At 44.3% G+C, this 7,489-nt stretch overlaps 1 protein-coding gene across 2 annotated transcripts in view; it reads left to right on the forward strand.

The window, feature by feature from the left end:
- The first annotated feature begins 69 nt into the window (after nt 1–69).
- LOC112071255 (protocadherin-1) overlaps nt 70–7,489 on the forward strand; it is an 18,442-nt gene continuing 11,022 nt past the window's right edge. The window contains exon 1 of one of the 2 annotated variants that reach the window (XM_024138726.2): nt 70–688. The gene's annotated coding sequence lies outside the window, so the exon portion shown is untranslated. Of the gene's footprint in view, nt 689–2,856; nt 2,951–7,489 lie in introns of those variants that run through there. The other variant, XM_024138727.2, reaches the window with a different exon arrangement.

Raw genomic sequence — 7,489 nt, forward strand, 5'->3', positions numbered from 1 at the left:
AGAGAGAGAGAGAGAGAGAGAGAGAGAGAGAGAGAGAGAGAGAGAGAGAGAGAGAGCAATCATTTTGAAATCACTTCACTCTCACACACACAACGTGCAGTCGCGCGGTGAGCGGTGGAGCGAGCGATCCCGAGGCAGCCCATAGTTGTGTAGCTGTACAGAGGGTGACTGACAGAGGACCAAAACGCTGGCAACTAATGGACATATAGTATATTGTTTTGTTTTTTTTACTCTGGAACCCTCTGCTACGGGAACATATTGAGGATTAGCTTAGCAGCTGGTGAGAATGTTCCAAACTAAGCACAGGATGCTGCTATAAAAGTGGTCCGGAGACGTACTATATATGGTTGTTTCCGTATCCGAGGAGGGGACAACAAACTGATGTGCAGCGCTTCTGGTCACCAAGTTGTTTTCTGACGGCAATTAACGCACTCGATTTGATATCAGGGGGACCGTCATTGGATTTGAAGGAATAGGCTAACCGTCGTCGGCTGATCAAGTGGATTGTTTGTTGTTGGGGCTTTTTATCACGGGGAGTGCGTTGTTCATGTATTGTGGATTCCTACTTGCGGGGAGATATTGAGGGCTGAAGTGGCTTCGTTCAGGAGAGGAAAGGGATCGAAGCTTCTASCCTGGCTGAAGCGCTCAGAACTGGGATAGGCTACTGAGGAGTTCTCATCCATCCAAGGTAGGCTATGAACTTCACTGTCACGACTCAGCACCCATATGATGGCTTTATTGACCGTAAACACGCACATATTATGATTCACATACGAGTAGAGCCAACAAAACAGCCTCGAATCTTACATATTATAATTTCCTGATTTTGATAGTTCAATATTGTGTCCGTCACCTGCCTTTCATAACCTACCAGTCCCTTGGGTAGGCTATGCGATCCATTACGCTCAATACATTATTACATCATATGCAGGTCCGATATTGTGTATTTTCCATTTAATTGGGAAATGTAGCATTATAATGCCGACTGGGGGATAGGTAGAASTAAATGTTCCACAAACGTATGGGGATTTCGGTCCGTTTCATTCCGAGGTTGAACACTTGTTGTTTGCTTTCCGACCGTGGACTTGTGTGTCGGTGGTTGATATTCACCGCATGATCTTTCCACTGATGACTACCGATGTTAGATGTTTTTCCCTACACTCGCCTACTGGTGTTGATTTCTCTATGAGCGACGGTGCGCTTACTCCGTCCACCCTCAAAATGTACTTTCCATATACGCCATAAATTAGCTAAAGCTCCCAACGAAATATATCTCTCTGGGTTCACGAAAACCGATTTTTATAAGGACTTCCAGTGAGGAATATTTGAATTAAATATATATTCATTTCCTAATTGTGTATTTTTTTGTGTGTATACCTCAGCCCAACCGAGCCAAATAGGCATATGAGTTGAATGTAATAGGCTAATAGTAAGGTCATAAATAGCCTAATCAATAGGCTATTTCCATTACAATATATCAGGACAGAATACCCGGCAATAGGCCTATAGGCTAAAGTAGATTGATTGTAAATTCGCCACGAATTGCCAAATAAGTAACTTTTTTTAAATAGTCACCTAATGTAATTTATAAAACAGTCATATGGGTAGCCAATACGCCCTTCCAATACAGCCCCCATTAGACGCGCTTGTATCACCTGTAGCTGAGTCTTTGCAAATGGCTTATTGTACAGTACCTTTTAAATGAACATTCCCTCTTATTTTAGCCTAGGAGTTTTTATCGACAGCCAATATGTTATAGTTATAACTAAATTGCAATATCTGAACTATATCAGCTATTTTTAAAAGTAGGATCAATGGTGGACAGCTCTCTGAAGCGGCAGCCGTAGCCTTTTCATGACAGCCTCACTTGGCTGTGACATTACTGCGAAATCCGGTCTTTCTGGCTTCTCCCGTTCCAAGCTGTCTCCTTCCACGGAGGCGTCTAACCTGCTAGGCAGGATAGTGATGATGCGGTACACATGAAACCATAAAGATGAAACTCGCACCTCTGAATCGCCTATCTCTTAGAATGCTTTTCATAAAGTGTTATATAGGGAGATTGAGGGCGCAAAGACACACCATTAATGCACGCAATTACCTCATCTCCTCGCCACATAATAATACTGGCCTATATCTATTTTTCTTAATTTTCATATGTAATAAAAAAATACAACTCTTGAATGGTGTTTTCCCGATAAGCGGTCATGAACTTGATGACCCTCCCCACCGCAGGTAATTTGGCTATTGCATAGCCTTCCCAATTGGCAACAGGCTGCTGCATTCCATTTAAACCCTTCAAATAAATAGTCTAAACTCTAAACGTAGGACATCACCGACAAAAACTGCTCTGTAGTAGGCCTAGCCAACGACAATTTAAACAATCCTGTAAATTGTAGTCCGGCGTAGGCTAGTGGCTGATGAAGCAAGCGTTAGGGGGAGAAAGGTTTTGGGTTAAAGGAGCTTCAGTCAAAGCAACACGATTCCTTCCCCTCTGGTAAAATGCCAAGCGCCTCCACTCGTCTTATTCATTTGCATACGGGATTCATGCAATTAAAATCGAATCGATGCTGACAAAGCGTTTCTATTTTACGTTGCTTACATAGCCTACCCGAAAACGTGTCAAAAAAACGTGGACAAAATGTGTTGCTGTATTTTAAACGGGTAGAGGCCTAGGCCTACTGTAGATTGGTCAAGCACACTATTGTGGACTACTCCATCAATTTGCATACTCACAAGCAACAAAATAACGCAGGTCAGTGGAGTGATTGGTTACAGTCAGCCCACCGGGTTCCATGCAGTTTGAGTTATGCACTGAGGTTAATTATCTACACAATGGCGGATACTTTAATGTCACGCGCGGAGGGGATTCTGCGGGTCTTTCAAGCTCCTCGTTTATTCGGTGTGTTTTACTGCGTATGTTAAGATCAGCACAATCTTGACTCATTGAATCGTGAGTATTTTCATTACGTTTGGTATTTTAAAAGAGTCGGCTTTAATTGTTTGTGCATATAATTTGACAGTAGCCTAGTAAATGATTCAGCTGTGTACTGTAGCCTATTGGCCTTGAGGAATTGTCAGCCAACTAGAGATATGCTAGTCTACATGTGACCCTTTTCCATAAGCGAAAAGGCTTCCTGTGTCTGTTGTTTCGTATGACTGGTTTAATTTATTATTATTTTACTTTTACATGTGTGTGTATTGTTGTAAATTGTTAGATATTACTGCACTGTTGGAGCTAGGAACACAAGCATTTCACTACACATCTGCAAAATATGTGTATGTGACCAATAACATTTGATTTTATGAAGTAACATGTCTTTCCAATTCATTCTCCTACAAATCCACGTCATGATCAGATTTCAATTGTGCAACGCGGCGAATGAGCAGGGAATGTCGAGATAAACTCGAAAAATATATAGGACTTGTTGGGTAGGCTATTCACATTTGTATGTTAAATGAATGATCTAAGTCAACAGGTTCACAGATGCCTTCATTAAAATTCAGAAAAGTTGAAATGTCATTTTTTTATTTTTTTATTAAAGGTCTTAGCCGTCTACCATAGACCTCGTGAGAATGGGTGTGGATAATTGTCTATGCTTGAAATTATGCATTTCCACAGCATGTTTTGGGTTCATTAAATCCTATTCCAATTTAGTGAAAGTGACTTCCAATTAGGTGTGTTGCCACCGCAGCCAGGAAACAAGAGGATTTTTTCTACATAGTAATTTGCCAGAATTAGACCATGTAGGTTACATATGGATATAATCATTGCATTCATTTTGACTCCGGCAACTGTAAATACATATGTTTTCAAGGAGCTCACGCCATGACGTCTGATATTTTCCTAGGTCTTATCTTGTAATATATAAGTAGAGAGTAGTTCCATCTGCCATCAGGGGGATAATCCCAATGTGTTTATACTGCGTGTTATGCTCAATTGAAGACAAGGCTGCATGGTGTCAGACGATATGGAGAGGGGAGTGACCGCTCTGTCTGGTTGAGAGGCTGGATGTTGTGCACCTTGGTATGATCCAAGGAGGCAGCCGAATTATGGAGATCAAACAAATGTGCCGTAGCTCTGGTATTTGTATATCATTGACCGTAGCTAGATAACACCTCATTTTCTCTCTGGAGATGGTGCTAGCTAGTGCATTGGCAAAGAGCAGTCAGTTGGAGCGGTTAGACCACAATCATTCTCACTGCAGTTTATCTCCTAGGCTAGACTAGAGGGAGATAGAGAGTATTCAGTGTCCTGCTCATCCAGACTAGAGTCTTCCAGCCCAGTGTCTCTGCCACAGCACAAGAGACAGCGTCTCATCAACACTTCAGTTACCTCGCTAGTAGATACAATGCTCTACTAACAACCATACGTGGTGGTGAACTATGTTACAGCCTGATATTGGTCCTGTGAGTTCCCACCAGCAGCCCCACAGATAGTCCCAGCATGTTGTGTCTCACTGTACATCATCCTAGCATGCCATATCTCTGCCAGCCAGCACCAGTGGGTGGTGTAGTGGAGCACTTTAGTCTCCATTCGCCCTAAGCAGTCAGCTGTGTCTCGGTGGTGCTATCCCCCTATGGTCTACCTCTTTGACCGGCATAGTCTGGCACACAGGCTAGCAGACAGGCAACCAGCAACAGTTTGCCTGCTTCCCAATAAAGGGGCGAGAGTGATCTGGGCCAAACAATTGGGTTGAATGAAATCGTTAAAGTAATCCCTTGGGTAAGGGACCACCCATCTAGCATGGAGAGAAGCCCCCGTCCAGCAGTCCCCAGAGCGGGGAAGAGAATGGGGGCGATTGTACTGGACAATGACCTGGCTGGATGGGCCATCCAAGGTTGGGTTCTGTTTGGCTTTAGGACTTGCTCACCAACCCCTCTCACCTTAACCCGCCCTCCCACCTTCCTCCATCCATAGGCTCTCCAGGCCAGTTTCTTGTATTGTGGCGATAGAGAGCAGTAGCAGGAGGCTGTTCAATGTGCTCCTCAATTCTGACAATGGAGCCAAATAATATGTGTGTCTGTGATAGATTTAGCTGTCCAAAGTGTTTATGCAACAGATCCCTTCAAACCTGAACAGTTGACAAGCCAGTGTATAAAAAATGCAAAGAGTCATGTTCTGTGTGATTGGTACTATGTGGTTTATACATGAAGGGAAAAGTCACTAATACATAAGATGGTAAAGAATGTGCTTGATTGTCTGGAAGAGCCGTGTGTGTACATGTGCCTGTGTGTGTGTTGGTGGGGGGGTTCCTCTACTTATGTTGTTGTTGGTAACTAGGTAATAACAGTTGCTGTCGTACTCCAAAACTCAGCAGTAGCACAACAAGTTCTAAAACAAATAAGCTAACCTTTAATTTGTTTGCCCTGAGATGTTATGAGGAGTTGGTAGGCGAGTCTTGTATAGTGCAGTAACAGGCCCTGTATTGTGAGGTTACACATTAACCAGGGAGGGGCAGATGTCGTCGTCCGGTGCTCTCTCATAGAGTCAATCATTCCTCCAGTCTGGAACTATGACACTTCTTAACCTCCATAAATGCCACTGTGTAATTAGATTCTTGAATTATTCAGCCTTATGCACATTCCAATGAGGGCTTGAGTGAAGTGTGTGTACAGTGTCTTGCTACCGTGATGCAGCGGCATCGCCATGGTAAATGACTTAGCCAACCGGTCGGCCTGCTGTGCGTGTATCGCTGTTTCTTACACAACTGCTTTTGTGTGGCTTTATTAAGGCTTGACTGTAGTTGGCAGAACCTAGTGGTGCTTTGGCTTGTTCTGGAGTATACCGTAGTGTAGTTAGCAGACCTGGGTTCAAATACTATTTGAAATCTTTCAAAAACTTTGGCGTTTGCTCTAGAGTTTTAGATGTAAGGGGGTTAACTTTTTTTGAACTATTCTATTGGTCCATTAAGCCAGACAAGCTCAGTCAGGCATGTAAAATAGTATTTGAATCCAGGTCTGGTAACTAGCTGGCTGGTTGAGGGAAGGTTGCTGGGGGGTTAGGATGATGAATTCCTAGCCACGGGTTTGAGTTAAAACCTTAATACAACGGTTGTGCGCCGTGTCAGCGGGGAGGCCTCAGAATAGCAATTAGCCTGTTAAATCTGTTAACCTCCCTCAGTGTGGAAGCACAATGCTCACCCAGAGAAAAGAGGGAGAGGGAAAGATGAGAGGAGGGAGGGAGGGAAGAGAGCGAAGGAAACTGAAGGAGGGATGGAGTTGGAGATACAGAGAGAGAGGGAGTACATGAGGGAGAACGTGAAAGAGAGAGCTAGAGAGGGGTATCGAAGAAGGGAGGGGGGGAGAAAGAGTGTATGTAGAGAGAGAGAGAGCGAGATGTACAATGAGGGGATTTGTAATGGGTCTTTGTGAGCAGGATTTAGCGTGCAGCAAGTATTCTAGCAGAGGACACAGCATCACAGGTGTAGGGCAAGTGTGGGTGGCAGGAACAGACAGAGAAATATGAAAGCAGTAATGGTTGTGGAGCATAAAGAAAACAGCCTGTCTCACGCAGTACAATACACAGTTTACAAGTCAATGCCTTTCTATCCTGACATCTATTGGTTTAAATACCGTTTAAAGTTGACAGAATCAAGTGGGTGTGGTGAGAAGGAACGAGGAAGCTACTAGTTTCCAAGGTATTCTACGACAGCAGAGTGCTCTGGCTCGCATTGTTCTCTTTCGAATTCTCACATGTCGCTCACGCACATCTCTCCGGCACTGCTGATGAGGAAGGTCGGGAGAGCTGGCCCCTGTTGATTTAGTAGCCGAAAAGCGTTGTCGCCATAAATCGGACTCCCTGTCCTCTAAATCCTGGACTGCTAATGTTGACAGATAAGGCACTGAAGAAAGCTGTGTTGACGACCCATTGTCATTCAAATATATGCGCTATTGTCTGCCGTTGCTTGTCTGGACACTGGTCGGAGCGTCCCCTCACTCGCCTTTCCAGGAAGGCTGAAAGGGTTAAGGGGTAACGGGGAGGTGGTTTAAGGCAATGCCAGGTGCCAGATGTAGATGTGACTTTCTTAAGTCTGGAGTGTTTTGTAAACGTTGGAGTCGTTAAGGGGCCCTGCCACTCAGAGCCACCAGGGTGTTTCATTTCCATCTCAATGTCAACCTCTTTGCCAGGCCACTCAGTTCGACCAGTCACTCACACACACACACACACACACACACACACACACACCAACACAACACACACACACACACACACACACACACACACACACACACACACACACACACACACACACACACACACACTACACACACACACACACACACACACAACACAGGAACCTTCTATCTCTCTTTCTCAGAGCACACACTAGCAATGTTTCTCTGCTCTTTCTCCTCTGTTGCTCGAGCTTCAACAGCTCCCTGACTCTGCTGTTCACATACAAACATGCACCCTCACTCCCTGACACACATTCACAGTCGAGTGAGACTGTTCCAGTGAGAGTCCAGAGGTGTGGCGAAGGATCAAACC

This window comes from Salvelinus sp. IW2-2015, unplaced genomic scaffold, assembly GCF_002910315.2.
Source record: "Salvelinus sp. IW2-2015 unplaced genomic scaffold, ASM291031v2 Un_scaffold1561, whole genome shotgun sequence".
Lineage (NCBI taxonomy): Eukaryota > Metazoa > Chordata > Actinopteri > Salmoniformes > Salmonidae > Salvelinus > Salvelinus sp. IW2-2015.